Source organism: Micropterus salmoides, unplaced genomic scaffold (genome assembly GCF_014851395.1).
Source record: "Micropterus salmoides isolate LMB-PRFRI ecotype aquatic unplaced genomic scaffold, ASM1485139v1 Ms_hic_scaffold_10, whole genome shotgun sequence".
In the NCBI taxonomy this organism is placed as follows: domain Eukaryota; kingdom Metazoa; phylum Chordata; class Actinopteri; order Centrarchiformes; family Centrarchidae; genus Micropterus; species Micropterus salmoides.
This window is the reverse complement of record NW_024040041.1, coordinates 21,305,671-21,333,276: the sequence shown is the minus strand read 5'-3', so window position 1 is coordinate 21,333,276 and position 27,606 is coordinate 21,305,671. Positions and strand designations below refer to the sequence as shown.

General features: G+C 40.0%; 1 protein-coding gene across 1 annotated transcript in view; it reads left to right on the top strand.

Moving 5' to 3' along the window:
* Window positions 1–2,016: 2,016 nt before the first annotated feature.
* Window positions 2,017–27,606, top strand: part of gcgra (glucagon receptor a) — a 38,719-nt gene continuing 13,129 nt past the window's right edge. The window contains exon 1 of the mRNA XM_038702401.1: window positions 2,017–2,346. The gene's annotated coding sequence lies outside the window, so the exon portion shown is untranslated. The remainder of the gene's footprint in view (window positions 2,347–27,606) is intronic.

Sequence of the window (27,606 nt, the reverse complement as noted above, 5' to 3'; positions counted from 1 at the left end):
CCACCACCTCGGGGTGGAGTCTCCATTCCCCGGGCCTCAGCCCCTGTCTCGACAGCTACATCGCTCTGAGGGACAGCAGTCTCTGCTGGGACCACAAGAGGATCTGATGTGCCAGTTTGCATAATGGGCGCGAGCGCAGACCCCCCTGGTGATTCAAATAGGCCACCACTGCCGTATTGTCGGTTCTGACAAGGATGTGGCGACTGCGGAGGGCGGGCAGAAAACTCCTCAGAGCTCTGAAAACTGCCAACATTTCCAGGCAATTTATGTGCCAGGAGAAATGATGCTCCTCCCAGGACTCATACCTCGAGTGGGAGAAGCCAAGAAACGGGCTCCCGATCGAGGACAAGGGGAGGAGGATTCCGCAGACGAGGACCGATGGGACGCGGTGATCCCCAGGATCGGAGCTGCCGCGACATCTCAGCGACCGCGGGGCCTGAGCCACGGGGGGAGCGCATCTGACCATCCTCTAGGAAGAGAGCCGCTCGAGACCTCAGCACCCTCAGGGGCAGGGCCTCGCAATGGTCGCAGGCAGCCCCCTCAAGAGCTGCTTGTGCGTGCGACATCCCCAGGCATGAGATGCATCGCGGTTCCCAGTACCAGCGAAGCAAGCGGCTGGGAACCCTATTGTTTTCGCTCAGATTTTTATTTATTTTTTTATTCTTGCCTGCATAAAACTGATACTGCGGCCTACACCATAACTGCTGAGGATGCCAAACTCACAAGGTAGGTTCACAGCCCCAAGAGTACCTCAGGCACAAAAATCCGCACATTTCTACCTCTAGGGGGCGCTATAAGCAACGTCAACGCATTTGGGCTTGGAACTCCCGCCTACGAAGGCGTATAACAAAAACCTTATATCCACGCGTTCGGGGGATCCAGCTGAATCTCGTGGAATAGGCCACGCCCATTTCCTCCTAAACATTTTTTTCGCTGCATCGCGAAAACTGAAAAACCTATTTTAATTAACTCCTCCGAAGCCGCAAGTCCGATCGCCACGTAACTTGGCACGGACGATCTCTGGACCAAGCCGAAGAAAGTTTTGTAGAGGGAATCTTGCGCCAAAAAATGTCCCAATTACAAGCTAACAAATGTTTACTCAAATGCTGAAAACAGGATGTCATGTTAGATCTTACGTTTGCAATGTCCGATCTACACCAAACTCGGGGACCTTATCTGGCACGGCCTCCTGAGGGCCTGTGTGAAATTTTCCGTCAATCGGCCTCTAGGTAGCGCTATCAATTGGAAATCAAATAAGACTCCCATAGACATACATTCATTTCAGATCTCCATAACCACAAGCCCCTTTCATTTATAACTCTGCTCATTTAATCTCCACAGCCCCGCCATGGCTCAGGGGCCCGTCATTATGGGACGATTAATCATGGCGGGCCCGAGCCGACTCGCGCGCACTCCGTGGGGCCAGGTGGGCCAGCTCACGCTGGGAGGCTTGGATCCCCACTTGCTTGCAGTTCTAGTTACAATTGTTATTAAACATTATGATTAAATGACATGTCACTAAATGCAAACATTATCAGTCCCTATAGGAATATTATACCAGTACTGCAATCTCATTTTTTTTGTATCCATACAAAACCAGAAGTGTAAAAACACTTTTTGCTGTTTTACAGGGCTATCCATGGCTATTTCTTGGCTTTTTTTTTTTTTTTTTACAATTTAAAATAGAAGATACAGTGTGTTAATTAGTGAGCTTCAGAATGTGCTGGTAGGCAGACTTTGTTACCTTTGGACAGAGCCAGGCTAGCTGTTTCCCCATGTTTCTAATCTTTATGCTCAGCTAAGTTAGCCTGCTGCTGCAGAGAGTGAAAACTTAAGTGCATTTCCCTAAAGGTTGAACTTTTCCTTTAACCATTGTTGTTCATCACGTTCAACCCATAGACTGTATATAAAAAGGTTCAACCGTGACTGTAACACACACACACACACACACACACACACACCTCAGTCCTGGGTTTAGACAGGATACCCCCCTCCCTGTTACGTCACTGGGGTACAAGGAGCGCACGTTAGCAGCGGTGCGGCTCGCGCTCACTCAGCCACCGGTGCCAACAACAACCACAGAGCTTAGACGTCTACTTTACTTTTTAAATTGAATTTCCCCTTTAAACCTTTTAGTTACGGTGAACTTATTTGCAGTCGCTGACATCAGGACAGATGACTTCTTTCCGAAGCTGAACGAAGCAGGCAGTTAATTTATTTTGAAAGTTGGATTACAGCGAGCCACCTAAAGTGAGAGGAAATATTGCATCTGCTAGATGCTGCTCAGAAGATGAGCAGCAGTGAAGTCCAGACTGGGGAAATAAGCGGAATCCCGTGTGGCCAAAGGTAATTTCTTTTGTATATAATTCATAGCCTATAGTCTAGTTTTATGATTTTTCCACAGGTGCTTCAAGTCAACTGAAATGTCTTCACTTAGCTTACATGGGGAAAAATATAGGCTGGACTAAATCTCTAAAGATCACAACACAAGCATCTAAAAAATTGAGATTTTAGTTAGAAGTGCGATCTATAGTATTTACAAACTCATTATTGAGAGCCGCTGACGCATTGTTGGTCACAGTGGGCTTGTGATTTTTTGGGAGGTAAGCTTAGGACACAGTTTAATTTCTGGAAAGGCTTCCAGATTTCCAGCAACTGCAGTTAGTGTCACTTCGCCGCTGTTCAAATGCAGTGTTATCTAAACCATCGTGCATCTGGGATCTGCGCTTGGTCTGCATGCCCGGGTCTGTCAAAAGTGTGTTTCAGTTAGGTGGATGTCAAGGAAAATTTGACCCGTTCAGGAACACAGTAATGCAGTGTTATAAGTAATGTCTTTTATATCAAACACTCCAGAGTTTTGACATTTTTTTTACACAATTTCTTGAAATCTTTAAACTACAAGATCATTTATTGTTGCATAAACGAAATATTCTTATTAAACAAAAGTCCAGGCACATATCTGCACTGAAGACTACAAAATAATGGACATCCTAAACAGAATTATGATATTATGAACATATTCAAACCTAAAATAACTGAGGCCAGTATGTGTACAAACTCAAAACTTGTGTTTAACATGACATTGTTTTAATTTTTTATTTATTCATTTATTTATTCATTCATTTTACAGTGGACTTTGCTATTATAAGGCATACACAAATGAACCATGGGCATACTTTTCTGTATAGTAGAAAAATGCATCTGATCATGTACCCAGCAGAATAGACACATTCTCTGCATAAACTTTAACACTGAATAACGCAAATTTAATCGTTAGAACAGTTAATTGTCCAGGTGTGATTTTGAAACTAATTAGACCCACTTGGGCAGCATCACGCAAGTGAGAGAACAAACATGTTGGCCCTCAGTCCCTTGTGCACCTTGTATTCCGCTGCACAGACTGTGGCTATTAAATGTGTTTATTGTTAGATAAACACATCTCATACAACTAAACAAACATGTTCACTGCTACCACAACACATCCATTGCAGTGATATAAGAGCATCCGCCACAGCGTGCATACAGGTGCACTTAATTCATGACTGAGCGTTGCGTCATTGTATGTTGTCTTCAGTGATCATTTGCAAACATTAGTGGGCAGCACAGGTGCTTCAATGCATACAAAATAAACATTAGTGCAGTTTTGTGATGCATTGAGTCCTCTTTGCAATCTTTTTCTCCAAGGTTCCGAAGTCCATTATGTATGTGGAGAAAAATGCTGAATGATAATATGGGGTTTAGGGGTTGCATTTGTTAACATGTTAAATATATATTTGACTGTCCTATATATCCCGAGTCACATATATGAGTAATAAAAGGTGGTTAAAATTACATATATGTCATACACGATGATAAGGCAAGGAACAGTCCCTTTATCTAAGTTTATCATTCAGTCTTACATTCAGCCTCCAAGACGGATTTTTCAGAATTTTTGTCTAGAGTGTTGCAATCTTAAACAGCAGGGTGGGCACATTACTGTAAAATAAATGATTCGCATTGGAGTCAAGGCAAAAAGTCTTACCCAGCAGGAAGATATTTGCCTCAATATTTTATATTTACTCAATAATGGATTCAGTGAGTGTATTTATGTATCTAATTGCAAAGAAAAGACCCCCCCCACACACACACACACACAATATTTGTCATATAGTTCCTAATAGAAGAAAAATAAGGAGATGGAGATGTCTATTGCTATGCGTCCACATCAAGCAGACATATATCACAGCCCTATCTGCAAAGCACTTTAGGGCTTTCCCTGTTCACAAACATTTGCTAGTCCTGTATGTCTTTGATCTGTAACTTACCAAGTCAAGTGCTGGATACTCAGGCTGCCAAGACAAGAGTTATTATGTCTATAAACATTCAGCTTTTGGTCTGTTGTAACTGTGGCTGCTGGAGAAATACAGTAAAGGGCCTGGGTGGGGGATAAATCAGAGATGGGGAGGACACATAACAGAGATCAAATGGTTTTCTGGACTCAATTGTACAGTTCATTTTCACATTTGTGATTTATGTTTTCGTTTTTGTCAAGTATTTAAAACTGAAAAGAGGGCAGAATCATTGTAATCTGATGCAGGAAAATGCATTTGGTCGGTCCACGATAGTGTAGTGCAGTATATAATTGACATGCTGCATGATTGAGGTGAAAGAGAGGTGAATGAAAGAAAGGCTTGACGCTTGAGAGAGGAAGAGAGGGTAGCACATATCTCTGCTTCTTGTGATTTCCAGTGTATGAACCATCTAACAAGATGAGAGTGTAGAGAAGGCGAGTGGGAGAGAGATGATAGATGAGAAGACAGAAAAGCATTATGCCTTTGCTTATTTCTTGCTGTGTTCCCTTCTACTACTGTCTGTGGTGCAGAGAATAGAGCTGAGAGTGAAAGACAGAAAGACAGACCTGCGACTTGGAGACAGAAAAAGTCTAAATGGCAGAGTCAAAGGGACAGGCTGAGGGAGCGAGCAAATAAAAGAGGCAGAACTAAAGAGAGCGATAATTAGGAGATCCTCTACTGGATGATGGCCTGTGGTGGTGTGGCTTATAACGACATGAAACATTCACTGCTTATTGAATAGAGATCGACTCCACAATCGCACAATTTGATTGGTGATTTTGCTGTCCAAATTCCAGGCACGTGCTAGGTGAAAAGGATAGGTTAAGACTTTATTAAATCTTATCAAGTACATATAACAGTGTGCCAGTAGAACAGCTACTGTCCGTTCGTTCAATGAAACCTTTTCGAACATCCTCTTGTGTGTTTTTCATTTAGTAATAAACAGATTCACTACACAGAAAACCGCTTGTGAAAGTGGAGGACGCACACAGTGGTTACCTTACACTTTCCCAATGTTCCCAATGGCTTTAGAGGTTTTAGTTGAGATACATCCCAAATGAGGCTAAACATGTTAGCGTTTCTTCGTTTTGTTTGTTGTTCCAGTCATGGGTGCCTGTCACTATGTCTTTGGTTTTCTCCATAAAGGCCACATTGCAGAGCAGATTGTTTTCTGAGTGGTGTCCTGTTGTCGCTCTCTGGTCACTGGGTAGCGTCTGTTGTCTTTCCTTTGTGTTCTCCGCTGAGTACCAGGACCAGAATCAGATATGAAGTGCAGCACATTCCATCACTTACTGTGGTTTGGGCGGCTGCCAACAGCTTACCTTCCTGCCCCTGTGAACAAATCCAAACAGTGTTTAATGTTGAATGCTCTGCAGTGGGAAAACGACAAAATTAATCAATCTGACGTGCCATAGTTGTATGTCCCCTCACGTTGGACAGGCTGGATTGTGTCTGCAGCTGCGGTCAAGAGGAATCAACACTCGAACTTCAGCTGTTGTGAATGAAAAGGAGCTGAAAAGTGTTTTTTATCTATTTGTGTTTTAGTGGCTCTTGCCACAGTCAGATAACACTGTGTGATTCATTTTTCCACTTTCACACACACTAAACTAGGGAAACCTATTTTAATATTGTAAATAAACCAAAGTTGTCGTTCTCTGGAGAAATCCAATGCATCGTTACATTTTTGGTTTGTAAGACCTCTGCAATTTGAGGCTCACAGCATGAAAATTCACCACATTCTCTTTTGCTACCAGCCAGACACCAAAACACTTAAATCATATACCTCATGTCTTTGCTCAATCAGTTCAAAGTCCCACAAAGAATAGTTTTAGGATTATAGTGTGGTAGTGTGTATGAGGTTCAAAGGCAGCTGTTTGACTGTTGGAGCTTGAACATAGTGATGTAGAAAGATTCATTTATTTGTTATTTTACCTGCTTGCTGTAAATGTTTTTTTTATTTATAGGGAAATTCTATTTATTCATCACACTGTAGCTGTTATAGTGAATGTATTTCTGCAGCAGAATTTTCATTATTATGAAATCAATTTTATTTACAACGTGGCTTTCAGAGGTGGGAGGGAACTGTACACAATAATAATATCCTATTAATAGGGCTGCGTGCGAAACACGTGACCGTGGACGTTTGTTTTGTGGTCTCGGTTTCAGAACCGTTACAAACAAACGTCCACGGTCTTGTGTTTCGCTTCCGCTGTGTTATCGGGGTATATTTCTCTTTCTAGTAGGAATTTATTATTTCACAAAGCACTGTATTTAAAGTTAGGGCAAACTTTAGGCCTGGGCTATATTTTTTCATATATATATATATTGTGTACACCTATTTTATTGTCTTATAATTGAGTGTATCAAGTGACTATTTTGGTCAAGTCATGATCGAGTGATAATGTCTGCAAGTTAGGCTAGTTAATTAGCCATGGCTCAAAAATCAAGGTCTGAATCGAACCATGGATTTGGAGAATCATGGAGAATTCATACAGAGAATATTTATACTGGGACAGCTAAAGCCTAGTTCACACTACACGATTTTAAGCCCGATTTGCCGTGTCAGTGATCTCGGCGACCGTCAGGCTGTGATCAGGGGTCACCAGTCGTTATGTGTGAACTACTCAATGACGCATCAAAACGGCTCCCCGACACATTAAACTAGAAGTATTGGGATTGGTATTGGAAATACCAACCTGGGTATTACTTGGTATAGGAATTAAGTGGTATCACACATCACCAGTGGCTGCTTGAGCTGTAGTGATTTTATATACAATTTTTAGTGCCCTTCTACACAAACATTAGACCTATCAAATTACAGTACCGACATTGTCAGTCAAAATCAAATACTCAAGCCCTCATACTGATTTCAGTATGACAATGTAATACACAGCTCCATTTTGAGAATTGCAGAACACACAGAGCTAGTTTGGATTAAACAAGACATAGGCTTTCTCATGGGTGACCTCAAACTAGCCAGCTGCGTTGCTGAAAATAAAAAAGCAAATTCTTAGATTATTTCAAGTCATAGTTTTGTCTAAATAAAAATTCGTATTTTTGAAGTCCCACATATTAAACTGCCAAAACCCTTGATTATATAAAACGAACAAGGTATGGGAGTGAGAGTGGAGAGCCAACCATGTTTGATATTTCAGTTATACAGATAATTAAATAATAAATAATAAAAAATATGTAGAGCTCCCTCTCATATGTTAATACTTAAACCAGCTTCTTAGGGTATCTGGTAAGTACCAACTGGCCCATTAAATTCAATCAGAGCTTATGTTTTGTAGATGGACTGAGATATGTAGCCTCATATTCAGGAGGTCATGACTGGAATTATCTCTGAGGACTCAGATAAGTCATGTTAGCCTGAGAGAAGCCAGTGGGTTGTGATGATGGAAACACATCACTTGTCTTGCTCTAAGATGAATCAGACAATCAGCCTCAATGTGGCTTATATGATTACTCACTAATGACCAGCCTACACGCTTCAGGCTTGAATGAGCAGGGGCCATGCGCAAATGGCTGTTTAGGGGTCACTACTGGTGTAGTTGCAGATCAGATTTGATAATCTGAAAAGGTAGTTGCGTTCATGCTCAGTGGGGGAGTTGACCTGCGTGTCCTGTGGGAAGTAAATTCCTCTTCAGTGCACAAAGAGACATTTCCATGTCAGGTGGAAGACTGGAACAAAAAGATTCATCGCAGGAGGATCAATAACAGCAGAGTCGTGGAAAAGGATTTGAAAAGATCAAAGAACACCACAACGTTTTGCTTTTCTCTGAACTGCTTTGTATACCCTGGAGAAGGTAACACTATTGAGCCATTCTGTTTGTTCAGATCCACAGGCTCTAAAAATACTGCCTCCTCCCTCGTAACGTGTGTGGGTCGAGGGTCAAGTGTAGCTCCTTTTGCTCCCCAACCCGGTCTATTATCACAGTACAGAGCACAAACAACACTCGCGTTATCTCAACAACTGGAAACTGTCTCAACCATGCCTTTGTCAATGGGCTTAGGTCGCACACCATCCACATGACAACTTTTCTGGTCCACTGCTGATCTTAGAGTGAACTCTATTTGTGATTTTTCAGTTGTTTTTTTTTAAGTGAAATTATATGAAGACTAAAACATCAGGTGCTTCTGTCCCACAAGTCTGTTTCTAATCCTTGAAAAAGTATAATAATAATGTTTCTCAAACCATCACATGAATGCATTATCAAACATCATCAAATACAAATAATGAGCCCTAATTGTGCCATTGCTGACCGAATCACATCGCAGATAACCAGCAGGGTATACAACGGTTTAAGTGAAACAAGGTCACTTATTAAACAAACATTTCTTGTTCCATTTTCAACACCCTAAGAAATCTATAAAGCCAAATAACCAAAAAAACATAACTCATGATTTGGACCATGACTTTAGAGTATTTGTTATATGTTTTGCATCCAGCAGAGCTTGAGATAATTTGGCTAACCTCAACCAGAAAATGTGCCAGTATTCCCTTAAAAATGATGAAACCACAGAGGGAGTCTTGGCTTATTTTTGCCTCCAGCTTTGGTGGAGCTGTGCATTATTGTAGGAGTAATTTATGTGAATTTAGATATATAATATAATAATGATATATTTTCCCTGTAGAGTGAGTGCAGTTCATGCGTGATGAGCTATTGCAGCACACAGACCATTCCCACTGCTGGGATCATAGTCACAATTGTTGGGATGTCAGAGATCTTTGGACCCAACTCTTACAGGTTAGTCTCAGTAAAACACAGTTAACTTGAAAACAAAGAGAATTATCTGGTGATGGCAGATGAGGAAAAGCTGGGCAGGCAGGGTGAGTTGTAAGGGAAAGTTTCAGACTAGTGGTGCAGAGTGAGGCAGGAGATGGAGATTCCAGGGGAGTAGTGAACCTAAGCGCAGGTGTCAACACTTCTGCAGTGCTGCTTAATGTTAGTGTTTTAACATTTAAATGGTTTGCAATGAGTGTGATGCGGCAAAGGCTTCACATGAATAAGAAATATATAAACAAAGGTAAAAGCAAACAGAAGCAATGAATACATCTAAAATGGTAGATAAAGCACATTGTTTTCAGGTTTTAATGCGTTCGAATGAAAATTACTCATAAGGAGTAGACTGATTTCCTACACATTTTAAGTTTTATGTCCCCCCATGTCTACGTATTATTGTGTTTCCATCTGAAGGAATTGAAAGGGAGAAATTACAGTTTTTTGCTCTAAATGCTATAAACACAGCTCAGAAATTGCTTCCAGTAATCGAAAGTGAAGAGAAAAATCAAAAGAGTTGCTGATTATGTACCTTCTGAGTAAGAAACAAAGCAATCTCTAAACTGTGCTAAAAATTGTTTTTAGTACTAATGGAATTTAAAAAATCTGCCACACTGAAAATACATTTGAAAGATCAAAAACAAATAATGATTCCTATTCCTATATCCTAGGATCATAGTGACAGTTTTTATGATGTCAGAGATCTTTGGACCCAAAAGCAAAACTCGTAGGATAGTCTCAGTAAAACACAAGGTTTTTATAAACAAAGAGAAACGAAGAAGAGCCGGGCAGGCAAGGTGAGTTGTAGTGAGGGAAGGTTTCAGGCTGGTGGTGCAGAGTGAGACAGGAGACGGAGATTCCTGGGAAATGGTGAACCTAAGCACAGGTGTCAACACTGCTGTTGGTGCTGTAACACTATGCAATGAGGGCTGGACATAAATTAAGGGATTTGAAATGCAGACAGTTTCAGACTAATAACTTGCAGAGGACCTTTCAATGAATGAAGCCTTTCTTCAGTGGGAGTTGAAAAACAACATGTCCTCCTGCGTCACCGAAGAGACTGCTGATGTCAGTGTGTTTTTGACCCGAGGGGCTGGACGTGGGCCTCCACATGATGTGTACACAGTGGGGGACATTGACCTCCATCCACATGTAACACACGCACGCACGCACGCACGCACGCACGCACGCACGCACACACATACACATACACTCCCTGTCACAAGAAACACCCACATGGTTTGGTGTTGGTTTTAGTGACTTAATCAACCTTTTGTAACCTAATGTTTGTGTGACCACATTAAAAATACTGTTTTGCCAAGAATCAGTTCTGCACATATGTGTATGATAAAACTCTCTCGCTCTTCAAATTGAATTTTTTTTACTGATTATAATCAGTATATTTTTAAGTTATCTATCAGTGTATTCAGCACTCAGTGGATGTTAATGCTCCTTCAGTTCCTGTAGGAAAACACAACTAAGGGCAAGGTGGCGTGAAAAGCTGGCTGTCATAGTGAGATCAATGAACAATATCCCCACACACTTTCAGACAGTTTCTCCTGCAAGGCATTCATAGAGTTGCATTCGAAGTGAAAGAAATGTTTTGCAAAGAATGAAAAATAGAGCTAGAGAGAGATGTTCAAACCCTCGCTGCTGACTGACCTCCACACAGCTGGTCAATCAGACGTGGTGTGTGTGCGAATGTTGGCTTGAGCGAATTGCTTCCAGTTAAGCGTGTTAGCATGCTAGAATTTGCTAAACAAACAATGTACAGTTGAGGTTCATGGAAATGTCATTAGTTTTGCAGGTATTTAGTCAGAAACCAAAGCATTGGACAAATTGAAATGTTGGGGGTCAAAATTCCAGCATGTGTTGCTGGAGTTTTGACCTCTTTTAGACGGTTTCCCTTCATCATGCGCCTTGGAATTAGGTGAAGTTGTGCCATAAATCCATACTCTGCTTTTATATCCCTAGAGCTATGACAAAAAATAACTTAATAAGATTAATAAGAATAGCTTGAGATAGATTTTTTACCTGGCCCAGATGCAATAAAAATATATGTAGCCTACAAAAAGTACACTATCACATATTGTACATGCTATTTAATTATTTTACCTTCATATTATACTGACAAATGAAGCAGTGTTTTATAACCAGGCACGCCAACTCCGCAGTTTTTTGGATGAATGGGTTTCCTCTAAAATGTGTTCTGTATTGAGTCTGAACACTCCTGGTGAGGATTTATACACAAGACAGAGATAATCCCCACTAAGCTTGCAGAACTAAGCAATATCAGGGCATTTATTTTTCTTTCACGACTCCCCTTTACAAGTCTTTAGCTGACTGACTCCCTGGCTTCTTCTTTCTGCGCTGCCACCTCTCTTCTGCACCCCTCTCCTGTCATACCACACTTCTTCCCCTCCTTTAAAGAGCTGCCATTAACTATGCTGCCCGCCCTTCACAGAGCTGCGTTGTCATATACTAAACACATCAAATATTTATTACATACTAGCACACAGCTTTTACGTTCTATGGAGTATTATTCATGCACTCGACAGACCTGTGCTAAACTACTGAGAGTGTCGAAAACTCAAGACACAACAGATCTTACCTACAAACATATGGGCAAGAGGAATCCCCCTCAATTATAATCCGATGTCTCCTTGCATGTCCTTTCTTAGTGTGTTTGGTTATCATCGCTACTGGGTGTAACATTCCTCCAGAGAAGCTTTAGAGAAGATAAATCCGTCTACAGCGGTGATACTGTAGTGTCATATAGCTTAAGGCTTACACGTTCAGCGTTAAAACATTTGCTACGTGGCTGGTCAGTCTTCAATTATACAAGAAGTTATTTTAGAGTTAGGATGACCTACATTTAGATGTAAAGTAAGAAAAAGAATATGAGAACGCATGTACTCAGTGAAAAGTCCTCATAAGAATAGACAAGAATACTGTATGTGTTTGACTGTGTGTGCATACATATTTGTGTGCTCATCTGTTTTACTGCCCAATTAGGCTACACTTTGCAGATAACATTAGCTGTGTGTGACACAACTGTATTAAAGTACACTGTATAGTGTTACACATGTTGTCATAGCATACATATTGTTATACTACACACAAGGCTCATCATTTTCTTTTTTTTTTACCAGCTTTTTAAAAAAGGAGATCAGTTTAAACTGGATTTTATATCCCTCATGCTTTGAAAGCTTGCTTTGCTCCCCTTCCACCCAAGCATAGGTCAGAAAATGCTTATGGAAAATTGGGGAGATCTAGTATTTAAAGTAATTAACAATAAGGATCACCAAACTATTTGGTTTTCTTCTTAACATTCTTGACTGATATCCCATCAACAGCTTCCCTCCCTTCGCTCACTCTGCTGCTCGCTTTTGCATAACACGCTAATATCTTGTTTGCCGAGCAGCACAATTTCTCATAAATTACTGAAGACTTTGATGCTGCACAGTGCTTGTCAGTCCTCCTCAGTGATGACAGGCAGGATATGTTATTATTTTACAGTCTATAAACTACATCTCCATGTACAGACATGGGAAAAGATAACGCTGTAGGCCATGCCTGCCGAATTAAATGTCTGAAAACAAACTAGGCCAGAAGCATTTGACGGCATCAGCGCTCTTTAGCTCTTTAGCTTTGTAATGTATCTCAGGCTGGGAGAAACTGATATGTGTTTGTAGATAACATCTGTTCCTGTGACCCAGGTCTATTGCATGGTTAATTCATTCATATGTAGGGTTAGTTGCAACAAGTGACCCCAAAGCTCTTAATGTGACAATACATAATAAATGACACTTGATAAATGAGATGACTATTTAGGTATGTCTGCAGCACAGCAGAACAAAAGCATTAGCTTTTGTGCAGAGCAGATGTCTACATTAAATTAAATACACCTAGGCACCTTTTGTTTTCTTGTTGCTAACAAGCAGCTGGAGTCAACAACAACACAACAACATGGCCACGCATGAAAAGCCACAAATGAGACACCTCTGGTGAACACAAGTGCTCTGTAAGTCTTAGAGAGCGCTCGAGGCAAAGTTTACATAATGATAGCTTTTGGCACCTACTGTAAGTGCATCATTCTGCTGTATGTGTGTTTGTGTGGGTGTGTTTGAGAGGTGAGTGAGAGAGTGGCAGAGCGTAATGTGTGTCTAAGATGGAGTGGCAGATAAGTTGCTTTGCTTTCTCTGCCAAGTGGTAGTAAGGAATTGAGTTCATTTAGATTAAGGATGATACCAATGCTAAGAGGGGGTAATGGAGTGAGATAACACAAATGAGGAATGAGAGCGATAAAGAAATGGAGAGACTGTGGGAACCAAGTGAACAGAAACAAATGCCCTCAAGTTACTTTATGTTTCACAGCGGGAAAGTCTCTTCATTATACTAACAAATGATGCATTAAGATTTACAACTTAAAACCTCCTGGATGTCTGCTTATGACCAATTTATGGCATAGGAGGGAATTAATTTATCAACACCTACTGAGCTAGAATGTGTTCAATATTTTGGACAGCATTAATATACATTAAGGAGTTATTTTTTTCAGGGCTTAATGGGAATCACTTTTTTTGGGATAACATTACTGTCAGCTCGGAGAAACCTCAACCTCTCCACTTATTTTAGTGCTAGGACCTGCTAGACGCACACACACACACACACACACACCCACACACCCACATTACATCTCTCACTGAATCACTGTAGTAACCTGAAGGTTAGAAAGTAACCAACTGGGAAAATCATTGTGAGCAAAGTAATAATTCACAACCTTCTTCTCCTGGAAATTTAAAGATAAAGCTGCTGTTGTTTTATCTTTCTGTTATTATCAACAAACAGCACGAAACAACAGTAGGTTTCACTTGTTAAGTAATCTGTGTTTGGCCAAAGCCTGATGCATAATAGGTTATGTCATGCCTCTTTGTCATAGACTTCTAGTGTTACACACATAAAATAGTCATAATGTTGCATATTATTGCTGTTGGATCATTATTATTGATGTATTCGTGCATCTCATAAATTATTTATTTTCTGGAAAAAACATATAAGACACATGTTATTTCAAAGCTGAGAATGAACATAGTCAAAGTTGTTTATTCCTGTCAGAACATGAGAGTGAAAATGCAGCTGTTGAGTGGTTTTAGAATAAAGTTACAGGTTGTGTTGATGAAAGGAATTTGTCATCCAGTGCAATGATCTTTTTTTTTTAAAACTGTTTTTGGATAGCGATAAAGTTCTGGCACAGAGGGCAAACTGGATCAGACTATAAGACTTTTCCCTTGCAGCTTTTCCTTTGTATATGATGTCATTTTTCTGACATTTGTTTTGGAGGAGGGGGCACTAAACTGCCTTGCTAAATAAGGTTTAAGAGATTCAGTGTATCTATGTTTGGGGTCCACTATGCTGTGCAGTTTTGCCACTGTATATGACAAACATTCCTTTCCTCCAAGTGCTTGATGACTTCCAGGCTGATGGCGGAGTGACAGAGCACTGTAGGGGAGATCAGGGGATTACTGCACATAAACACTGCCTGCCAGCATCCAGAAGAGCTCAGTGTACAATAGAGACATGTGGATACAAGGTAGAGGAGACATGGCGTAGGAATCACCTAAGTCCTTTCATAATTCAGCAGGTCTATTTAGAGTTACCCCATGAACATTAAACATTACAATGGACAGAGTTGGAGTGGGATGTGTGAGTTCATCTGCTAAACATATATATTAAACATATAATGGTCCAACACATCATACACGGTTTTTGTTTTGGAAATATCATTGTAAATGGCTACAGTGAAATGAAGTGTCTATCTATCTATCTCTTTATCTTCTATCTCTCTACATCTGTCTCCTCTCTTGTTCGTTTTGTTGTGGAGCCTCATTTGAAATGTCCTAATTTCTATTTATAGCGTTTTAATTACAACCCTATCATTAAATCAGACAGTACAGCATCTATCAAGAGCTGTCTCTTTAGTGTAAGAAAGAATTAATGCCAGTCTGCTGGCCTGTGTCCTTGTGTTTCCTAAAAGTGTTGATCATGGCTCTTTGAAGTTTTCAGATCTGCTTTGTGACTCTGACAAGTCTTCTTGGTGTGATTTTGCTAGTACAGCCTTTTTTTCTGGGAGAAAAAACTGTCTCTGTGTCCAGAGACAGTGAAAGTAATTTATTTTGGGGTCTTTCTTTAAGCCCTGTATTTGTTTATTTTAACAGCTCTAACCCCCATTGGACTTAATTTGGCAGGTTTATCATGTGGTCTTGTTCTAATAACAGTGATTGTTTGTCAAACATTGACTTCTTTCCCAGAACTCTAGCCCTTGTTAGGACTAAGTGAAGTTGTACATTGCCAGAGCATCATAAGAAATCCCCTGACTGTCATGTTTAAAGAGAAAGGCAGCCCGGATTTTAAAGCAGCCTTTAAAGAGAAAGCAACTTTAAAATGCTTTACTATTTTTGTGCATTATAAATATGTGGCCATGGGGTTGCATTTGATGCCCTTATGACTTAATTTAGCAGCTTCCATCCCTCAATTTGATGCTCAGGAGGGGGTTCAGCTTTATTGCACCGAGGCCAGTAATGGCTGGTGATTATTTACCCAGTTGCAGTGGTGGAAGAAGTATCCAGATGCTTTACTTTAGTAAAAATAGCAAAACATTCCTGCATTCAAAATAGTAAAAGCAAAATTTACAGTAAGTATCTAAAGTAAAAATACTCATCATGCAGAGTGAATCCCTCTGAAATGTAGTAATAGTATTCCAGCTTATCAGATGTGAGGATATGAGTGTGATGTAAATAGAGGCGTAAAGTTGCATAACATAGGAAGTACTTAAGTCTAGTTAAGTACCTCAAAATTGTTCTCAAGTACAGTGCTTAAATAAATGTATGTTACATTTCACCAGCGCCTGCGTCGATCTATATGCACTAAGGTTCTTAGCTTATACACACAGATGCAATGTTTTTCGCTTCTCGCTTTACGTGATGCAAGTTGCCAAAACATTGTTGCAAAAGTACTTTGACTCCCACTATGCTGAGATATCAGTTAATTATGTAAACTTACCATCTAATCAATGCAGTGTTTTTGTCTATCCATTTTCATGCATTGGGAGGGACATAATTTTTAATCTGTAGCTGGAGCAAGTGGGTTACCACAGAAACAGTGAATGCAATACGCAGCTACAAGCAATACAAATTATGTAGATATTTTCTCAAGCTCTGCAATCACTGCATCTCTCAGTGAATATCAGCAAATACACAGGCAAAGCCAAGGTCTGCTCTTAGTTTAAAGCTTGTATGGGTGTATTCCTGCGAAGCACACAGATCTACAGGATGGTGGTCCTGCTCTTTGCTGAAACTGGCAACAGTGGTGGTCTGTAATTATACTGTTGTTTCAAAATCCTCTTTTAATCTCAGGCAATTCATCTTGTTCATTTTGTGGTAATTGGCTAGAGGCAGTTTGAAACTCTTGGCTTGTGTTATCAGGAGGTGTGATTGGCCTGGCCTGGCTCATGATCAATATAATCACACACACAAACAGCAGTGTGCTTTGTGTAATGGAAATCTTAACAAGTTTGTGATGAAGAGCTCCATCCTGGTTGCACCACAACATAGGCTGTCCCAGGAGGAAACTGATGCCTTTGTGTTGGGGTTTAGGAATCACTTTGTGAATATACGTCTACTCCAAGAAGCAGCTGAGGGCAGGTGATGTTAAATTAGGAGAGAAGAGCACATTTCCTTCTTATTCTTGTTCTTTTACTCAATGTACAACACAGTTCAGTTCATCCATTGTTTCTTACCTTAGCCCAACTGATACTGATAGAAATAGTACACATAATATAAACAAACATTACATTTGTTTGTTTTTTTAAAGAACTGTGACCAAGATACATACTACATGGGATATTTTACAGTTGAACAATGTACTTTTCAGTGGTCAATGTTGGACATTATCTAAATGACCTCACATGACCACATTTCAGTACTGCAATTTTTTAGAAGTTATTGGCTGACATATACACTTATACTGTATAGCTGCAATTAGCTAATGTCAGCCAATATATTGATTGACCTGCTCAATTTATCAGTCTAGCTTAATTTCTTACTTCTTTTATTTAATTTCTTACTGACTTTTTAAAAAACCCAACATGGCCTAATCCTTTGCAGTGATGGATACAACATATAAATCTTTAAACTGGATGACTCAACTAGACAATCAGTTGTTGCAGAAACAGTGCGGGATGGTGAACATGGTAACTGATAATCAAAGGCTCCCTGTAGGGTTGTTGTTGCTTCACAGCAGGCGCAGTTCACAGGTCCAACACACATCATGAAAGAGTGTATGAAACAGCATCCAGCCAGTGCCAAACACTTCCCACACACATGCCCATGTACAACACAGAAAAGCCCCACACGCTCAAACAATACAGGTGCATCTCTAACGTTATACAACTGTTTGTGATTGTTTCCCACCCACGTTCATCAAATATTGACCTCTGAATAGGAAATGTGAATGTTTACCAAAACACGTGAATAGAGGCTTTGAGCATCCAGCTTCTGGGTCACTGGCACTGTGACAGCGGGACACAGACGGGTCGCATTCTGCTCTCCCTACATTGTAACAGGGTCAGTGACAAACATTTTGAGCAGTTCAGAGGTCAGCCACATTACAGTGCTGCTGAAATCTGAACCACTGTCTTTTATGTGTTTTTTAGGCCTAACACTGTCTCCATATCTCTTACACACCATGGTTCCTGTCATGTCCATAATGAAAATAGTGTGACATGGGCCAATTAATTTCCTTTTACATAGTCTCTAGAGGCTGTTTTCCTCCTTGCAGTTAAAAAATATCTCATCTCTGGAAACTGGGGAGAGGAGACATGATGAATAATCAAATACTTTTACTGTGTTAGTGTAAACATTTAGTGATTCACTGTATTTGTTCAAAATCTTATAGATGTTGGATACATTAGACAATGAACTACTATTTTCTGGACAATGAATTAATTAAGAAAGATATAACTTTTTTTTGTGACTCCTAATTTCTTTGCAAACATACATATGGTCAATATGTATGTTTGATTTGTATCCTGTGATTTGCATAATCAAGTGAGAAGTGTTGATCCTTCAACAAATTGTTGTACAGTGTCCCTACTGACACATTTGACTCGCACCTTCAGTGAAGCACAATGTCCTGTTGACTTTTTAAACAAATGCTCTAAAATGCATGCATGTAAGAGCAGCTTAAGCCCAGTTGTGGAATATTTTAGCAGGGTGGAAAAAAGGACACTTTAGAAACCATTTCAACAAAATTATTATACTCACAGACGCATGGAAAAATGTAGAAGTCTGTGCAAGAGACAGAAGATGAGCAAAAACCTATATATATATATATATATATATACAACAAGTTTTCCTGTCCCTCACAGGCACGACCTGGATTATGTAGACTTGGTGAAAAAGACATAGCTATGTTTCTTCATATGTTGTTTCAAGAAGTCTGTGTGTTCAAAATCACCACTGAGATATGTGGATTCTTCATGCAGTGGCTTTTATGTAACAGGTGGTGAGGAAGCAAACGTTAAGAGTAGGGGTACCAATTTAAAATTTTGTCTTTGTCTTTTAATGTCTATTTTTTTTATTTTTTATTTTTTTCAGAAAAAGTTAAATCTACTCAAAAATATTTTAGCTCTGTCAGCTATTGGTGAAGAATTTTTGGGTTAATTTTGTTGTGTTGTGCATTCTTTACTGCTACAACACATAATAGTTATAATGCAGTATGAACACAAAATGCTTTTCAGCAATCTAAAACATCAATAGTAAATTTCAGGTCTTGGCAGCAGGTTCTCAGAATCAAAAAGCAGCAGGAGCATCCAATCACATATATTATGAACTTTTCCCCTTTGCTTAGCTATCAGGACTCTGAACTCCTCCCTCCAGGCCCCCACTCACATCCGATTAAGCTGCCATACCATGCACCTACTGTGTATACGGTTTCTGTGATGATATGTTGACTGTTTCCGCATATTGTGTTGTGATGATATGTCGATTGCCTGCTGCTGTCCATTTATATTTGTGCTGCATAGTATAACATACTGTACAGAAAACAAATTCCACTTGGCCTTGGCTAGGCTGACTGACTGTCTGTCTCTCTGCATTCATCAGTTACACTTCGAGAAACCAACTGCAGAAAGAAAACACAATCTCAAAGAAAGGACTACCAGTAATGTTTTGAGTTTAATGGCAAAAGAACCACAGATTTCCCTAATGCAACCACTGACTTGTGCTGTCGGCCAGCCAGTTTGTGATGGGATGAGGGATGACCCTCTTCCTGCATTTCTTAGAGATAAAGGAAATGGCAAAGATCAAGCCTTAAGGCCAAGATCGGTATTTTTCATCCCTATGTTCCCATGTTGTTGTATCTATGTGACTAATTGGGACATCATTTTTTGAAACTGGTCCAGTGAGCGAGCATGCTGCAGTCAGCAGCAGGGAAAGAGGACTGCAAAGTAATCCTTAAGGGCAATTGCATACCAACAAAATACGTCCACTAAAGTTGCCACTGACAGGCTCAGATTGTATTATAAACTTCTGACAACATTATGGAAAGGATAAGATAAACATTTTTTTGAAGAGTAAAGTTGTTTGTGTTTAACCAGAAACAGTGGCTATATTGATTGTGTCAAAGCCACCAGACTCCGTTGACAAAAATAGTGTTTTTGCCTTTCTGGTTTGGATGATGCAGAAGGCGGCTGCTGTCAGTGTTCATGCATGTTTAAGACACACATTGACACAGAAACACACTCCAGAGAAAAATGGGCTTTTGTTGTTAGTCTGTGTTCAATGAGCAGCTATGGGAAAGATTCCTCTTTGTGTAATTGTAATCTTCACGGCTGAAGGACTTTCAGCTACAAAAAGCTCCCTGGGAGAAAGCAGTTGGTTTTCTCTTTTTGTAACATTTTGGTGTGGTGCTGTAACTGCAAATCAAGAGTCATTGGTCTGCTTTTTTTGTAGCAGGACATGTTAGACATGTACCTTGCATATCTGTAAAGAATGGCTGCCTGAGCCTCTACAATACGTTAATATAAAATCTAAATGAAATTGGATCAAAAATCAGGCTCCATATAAAATTATAGACATATTCTCCAAGGATTTTCCAAGTAATTTCTGAGGAATGTTGAGAATCACTCAGTGAAGTAAAGGTAGACAGGTACTAGTATCAGATAACAGCTTAAGTGCATTGAACGAAAGGTAATCGATTGAGATGTTAATGGTTGCAGTATCACGTTTAGTTCAAGGAACAGAAATACACAGGGGAGTGGAATAAGGTGCAGACTCAGGAGGCAAAGCAGGTTCAGTTCATTATTATTATTAATAATAAAACCAAAGGTGAACAAGCTGACAGTAAGGTGAAGACAGGCAAAGGTCCAAAGCAGGCAGGCAGTCCAAAAGTCAAACAAATCCAAAAAGGGAGCAGGCAATAAACAAAATCCAAGAAGTCCAGAAGTCAGGGGGAATACAATGCACAATGAAACATTGATACAAAGCTGGGACGCTTGACGAAGATGAACACACACACTAAATACACAAGTGAAGGGATGATAACAAGACACAGGTGAAACTAATTAGGGCAGGGCAGACAATCAGACAGGTCGGAAAACACACAAAGGTGAGACAACAAAACACAGAGTTTCCTTCACAGAACATATCTATTATTCAGCTACTGCACAGAAAACACACATCCCCACAGTTTTAGAGTCAGACATAAAATTTAAATAGCTGAAGTTGATGGAGCATTTGCACAGTAACAGATAATTGTGCTATCGCACCAAAAATCAGGTTAGTCATCCAGAGTGTAATGCCTAGATAAGCGATGTCCCATCTTCCAGCAGCCAAGTCGCAGAGCGTGTTGCAACATGATGCTTCGTCTCCTCTGAACTCTTCACCGCATTATCAGATAGTATGGCTCTTATCCAGCACTGTCATGCTCAATGTGACATCTGCACCCCTAAGGTATGAGCCCGGCGTGGACTGCCGTAGTTTTTTAGTCAAAATATGGGAAGTGGGAAGAACACACGAAGCGTAGCTTTAGAATTGTGGTGCATTTTTACTTTAATGATCATCTATGCGACTGATGTCTAGATAGGTGGATGTTACTTCCATATTGATAAATGCATATAGGCCTCACCAATGGCAACAAAAGTTCTATAAGATGAGTGATACAGGAGGGTTCTGCATTTGGAAAACTGCATGATTAATTGTTTTCTGAACCGGACAGTCATTGTGTTTTCCAAGAGGTTTGTTTTTAATGCTTGCAGCTCCCCTTTGCCTGCATTCATGCACACACACTCCACTTTTGTAATTTTATTTGTTAGACAGTGTAATCAAATAAAACGTAAGTACTCTCAAACAAACCACAGTAATTGTTCGTGGCCATTGTATTGAGCCATCCAACATGCACTTGAACGCAGAGCAGTTTTAATGTTTTTGGGACAATCAGGGAATTTGCGTCATTCATTTGTGATTGTCATTGTATTTTTTACATTAATACAGATAGATGACCAGGCATTATTCAAACAAATTGCTGTCTGTCTTTATAATCAAAGGGAGTAATGACCCTTTAGTGTGTCTTTTAAAATTTCATGTATTTTAGTATTGGGACAAGCATGACTAAATAAGTCCAAGGCAAAACATCCCCATTATTGCGTACATTAGTTTTCACATATTGAACACATCCCCATGCAGGGGTGAAACATGTTGGCTTGGTAACCCGTTTTAGGATTAAAAAAAACACTAAAAGGCCCAAACAACATCCCCAAACAACTCATGAGATCCCTCTGGCTCTGCCTGTGTGACTCTCAACTGTCATTCCAACGCTTAAATCAGATGTGCAACAATAGCGATAAAAGCACCAGGTTATTTCCTGTAACAGAGAGCTAGTGGGGCTAAACAACACATGTTCCATAGTACCTTGATTGGTCTGGATCCACAGCGGGCTGTAGCTCCAGCAGGATATCAAAATAGCAGAATACACAAGCCTAATTAGCCTCACACCTTCAAGCCCATTAGTTCTACTCCAGCTCCTACCAAATGGCCGATGCTATTCCCATCATCCTGCATCAAAGGCACCCAAGCAGGCATATTGTACGTGACAAATCTGCATAACTGAAGCACGAGAGACTTACGAATGAATGTCTTCAGGGTGTGTCTTTAAAAATCCTCTCGTTTTCTGGCTTTGCTGTATTTTGTTTTGAGCAGTGGGCATAACAAGCAGAGATTGCTCATTTAAGGGGAAACCTTATTTTGTGTTCAGCTTTGGGGCATTTGGTGATGTTAAATTTAAAAATATGCAGATGCAATATGAATCACAGCAGAAAACTGCCACATCTGTGAAATAAGATTTAGGAAAATTGGTCAAAGTGTGAAGGAGGGTTAGAGAAGAAGGTGTTAAGGTCACGGAATAGGGTAACTGGAGAGGGGTCTTCAATTTGGCTTCAAAGGTTAATCACTATTACTCACAAGAGAATATTGTTTTCATCTAAAAAGAAATGTATATGGTTCTGAGTTTTTGTTGATGCTGAATGATGCAGTAATCAACATTTTTATATCTTCCATTAGGCACTCTGCCCATGTTATTCTCAAATTCACGTGACAACTTCACAAATATGTAATGGCCAATGTTACGTGTTGGGACAAAAAAATGGGGTCAGGGGCCAAATACTGAGTTGGGTTAATCATTGCTCCTACTTGGTGCTAAGTTGCAGAAAGTGGTGCAGGCTGGCTGGTGTGTTAGGAAATAAGTCTCTATATGTGTTTGTGGGAAGGGAGAGTAAGAGAGAGAGAGAGAAATAAGGAGGAAAACTCTTGTACAACCGTCACATACTGCTGTCACACTCATGCCGTGAGCAAGAGCATGTGCTCACACGCATTCATGTCAGCCTCTTTACTGTACCTGGACAATGCTTGAACATTATGCACTCGCAGAATGATGCCTGATCACTTTCTCTGGTAAGAATTTACATGTATTTGTCACACTTACACAAAAGAAGTTCGGTATAGTAGAGCTTAATGCCCAGTCTGGTGTGACTGACGTATCTTGGCTGTTGTTTGGTTCGTGCCATAAGTGTAGAGCATCAGTTTTACATGAAGATGTGATTTCAACATCCTAATGAACCACAACAGATTCTGCTTTTTTAATTAAAGACAACATCTAATCATCTCATACAAGAGATACTACAGATTCTGTGTTGCTGCAAAACCCAGTACAAAAGTGTAATATCAGGGTAACATGTCTGATGGTGTTAAGGGCACAAGAATCAGTGCTGTGATATCAGCTGGACCAGCCCTGACCAGATGACCCGATGTCAGACCAGACAAGAGTAGCTCTGATCCCTCAGGCATTCTGGGAATTTGTTCAGCCTGTACTACAGCTAATGCTAACTGCATACTGTTGTTATTACACTGAACAGGCCTTTTGGAAAGTATGGCTCTTTAGTTTGGATATTATCTGAAGTCTGACTTCCAGTAGAGCTTTGTGATATATATAGGGCAGACCTTTAGATTGTGACTACTGGTGGCTAATCAACCCAGACTCTTAGTTTAGATGGAAACATAGGTCCACGTGCATAGGGTGGCTTTTTTTCGCCACTGTTTTTTTCTTAATCCTTGAAGTGTCTATGTTAAGATTCTGCCAAGTAACAGGCTGAAATAATGTCCTATGGGGTTTATTTTTAACTATTTATTATACCTATTGTCAATCTGAACCAGAAAAATAGCATAACTTTTGAACAAACAGTATTTTATTTTGTATGTATTTTTCCATACAAGTTTGGCCCAAGGAAATTAGTTAAATGGTTATTGTTAGGATTCAAACACATCTTGACTCAAATTTAGACCAAAATCAACCAAAAAATCAGAAAAAGTGAGAAATCTGATCATCACGTATTGTCAAGGATACGGCAAGTGTAAGAAATTAACATGCCTGGAATCTGTTCTCTTGATACTTATTTAAACAAAACACAAAATTTAAAAATTTAAAAAACAGCCTATGGTAATGGTAAATTTTCTGTATTTTTACAACACCTTTTCTAGTCTTTGCGACCACTCAAAGTGCATTACACTACTTCACATTCACCCATTCACACACATTCATAAATTGATGGCAGAGGCCAATGTGCCAACTGCACATCAGAATGGAAATTATATTCATTCACATTCACACACTGATGGCACAGCCACTGGTAGCAATTTGGGGTTCCAAACAGAAAATTCTCCCACAGAAACAAAAAACAAATGCAACTCACTAATGACTAGACATGTCAGTTGCTCCTGAGGGTCAGGGGGTTGCTGCTGCTTTGGACTGGGGAATGCTGTAGCACCGACTCCATGACCTGCTGTTGCACAGGTGCCAAAGTCAATAGTAGAACTAGAAAAAAGGTTATTTCATTTCAGGAGGGTCCAGAAGTAAGTGCAGCTCAGGGGAAACCAAAGTTCCCTGCCGTTCAGCAGAGTCAGGGGTTTGTTGCTATCCAGCATAGTCTTAAGGGTTCTAGTAGACAGAGTTTCGGGAGTACCGATCAGCTGTCTCTTGAATGCTGGATAGCTGAATCTTTGGTGGGCTGGAAAGCAATCTCACTGGAAAGCTGGCTTACTCAGACTCTGAAGATCCAGCAAATAGATAGCAGCAAACTCTGGATCTCTGGAGTCTCTGGATTGCTGAGCTGCTATGTCTATGTGACGCAGAGTAGCACTGTCTCAACGGAGGGCAGCTTTGTCTCTGTGAATGCTGGGCAGTGAGACCTCCGCAGCACTGGACAGTGGCGAAGACGAGGAGTTGATGGCAGTGATGAGAATGATGAATGCCTTTATAACAAGAGAATGGAGGATGAGGGCTGCTGCAACCTCTTTGTGATCAATCACATTCCTAAGAACGTAATCCTTTACCGCCCAGTAGCAATCCTGATGTGCTGCTATCTTCTGCAGGCTGTCAATGCAGTCTGCTGTCTTCTCTGCCCTCTCTCTCCTGTGCACAAGGGTTTGGTACTCAGTGTTGAAGGTGTTCCTGCATAATGGATATTGGCAGGCTGTATAAAATGTAAATACAAACAAAATGTGATTATGTGCAAAACATTGATACCCCATATTTAATTGAACATAACACAAAAACAACTTATTAATGTTGAAGCTTGAAAATTGTATTATTTTTTTGAAAAGTTTAAGCCCATTTTGAATTTGATGCCAGCAACACCTTTCAAAAATGTTGGACAATGACAACAAAAGACTAGAAAAGTTGTGAAATGCTACAAGCATAGACCTGGTGGAACTTCTCACAATTAACAAGTTTACTGGCATTAGGTTCTTAATTTGATTCGGTGTAAAAAGAACATTCCATAGAGGCTGGGAAGATGGGAAGAGGTTCACTGCTCTGTAAATGACTGTGCAGGCAAATATTGCTCAATGTAAAATCGCAAAGTATCTGGAGATTTCACTGTCTACAGTACATCATATAACTAAGATTCAGAGAAACAGAAGAAATCTCTGTTCTCAAAGGACAAGGCCGAAAACCAATAGGCTATTGGATGGCCGTGGGCTTCGGGACTGTATCAAAACCAGACAGGGTTCTGTAGTGGACATCACTGCATGGGCTGTGGAACACTTCCAAAAACCATTGTCTGTGAACACTGTTTGTTGCTGCATCCACAAATGCAAGCTGGAACTCTACCATGCAAAGAGGAAACTGTATAAACCAGATCCAGATATGCTGCTGCCTTCTGTGGGCCCAAGCTCATTTAAGATGGTCTGAGGCGAAGTGGAAAACTGAGGATTGTGGTCTTTCAATTCCAAATATGAAATCATGGACCTTGCGTAACAAGGAGAGGACTATCCAATTTGTTATCAGTGCCCAGTGTAAAAGGCTGCATCCGTGATGGTATAAGTCTTCATTAGTGCACATGGCATGGGTAACCTGCATATCTATAAAGGCACCATTAATGCTGAACGATATATACAGATGTTTGAGCATCATATGCAAAGTAGAAATTGTCTTTTTTAGGGACAACCTTGCTTATTTCAGCAGGATAACGCCAAACCTTATTCTGCCCGTATTACAACAGCATGGCTCCATAGTAAAAGAGTCCGGGTGCCAAACTGGCCTGCCTGCAATCCTGACTTCTCACCCATTGAAAATGTTTGGCACATTATGAAATATAAAATACGGCAAGGAGACCCCAAACTGTTGAGCAGGTGAAATTCTAGATCAGGCAAGAATGGAAAACATTCCACTTTCCACGTTACAGCAGTTTGTCTCCTCCGTTCAAAGATGCTTACCGAGTGTTGTTAAAAGACGAGGTGATGTAACAGAGTGTTAAACATGACCCTATCCCAACTTTTCAAAAAAGTGTTGCTGGCATCAAATTTGAAATAGGCATGTACTTTTCCTTAACAATAACATTTCTCAGTTTCAACATTTCCCAGAGGAAAAATCTTTTGCTCAGAAGTCTTTTCTTTAACTCTTGAGAAAACACTGAGATCTCAATAGTATATCTTTTTGAGATCACTCCAATCTGAATCGTTGCTCCTAAAACTCCTTAGGAGAAAAGGACAAGATGAAGAGAGATTGATGTTTTGAGACTTGGGTAAGACAAATGGATACTGAATTGAGAATACAATAGGATAAATGGACAGATGAGATCTCATCATTGTATCTTTTTGAGTTCATTAATGTCTTGCTTATTATTCCTAAAAAGCAGTTGGGAGCTGAGAAGATGTTTGTATTACATTACTGACTATGCTTGGAGAACCATGCTAGAGGCTTGCTCTGGGCTGGATTTGAACACCGCTCCTACTGTTCAAAGGGTGACAACACTGCCGCTGTGCCACCCAGCTAAAATTAGCAATGAAAGACTGATTGTCTTTAAATAGAGTACAATTTTCCTTTACTTAAAAGAGGAGAAAAACTATATCCACAATTAAATTTCTCAAAATTCTACACAAGTAAAAGGTATAAAAGTATTCCATAGTGAATGTACTTAAGTATCAAAAGTAAAAGTGCTTATTCTGTATGACAGATACATGTTGGATCTCAGTTCTTGTGTGGATTCGGTCTACCTTAACCAATTGGAAAACATGACATTTGAAAGTGACTTGTACAATAAATACAATAAAGATTTGAAATTAAGGGGAGTAAAAGTATAAACCCCCTTAAAAAGAAAATACTCAACCTCAACATTTGACGTAAGTAAAGTACTTGAGTAAAATAACCCCTAAGTGAGGTCACTAAGACAACACTGAGAAATATCTTGGAGCTTTTTCTCTGATCCACATTCTGGAGATTGAAATTACACTTATTTAAGATAATGTAGAGATCTCATCAGTTGATCAGAGTAAGACAGAGGTGAGTTTTCTGCTCCTGAAGCCAATATGAGAAAACTGAGACATATTTGAGAAGAATCATGAGATCCCAGGAGTCATAGCTGAGTTTTGTTTGAACTCTTT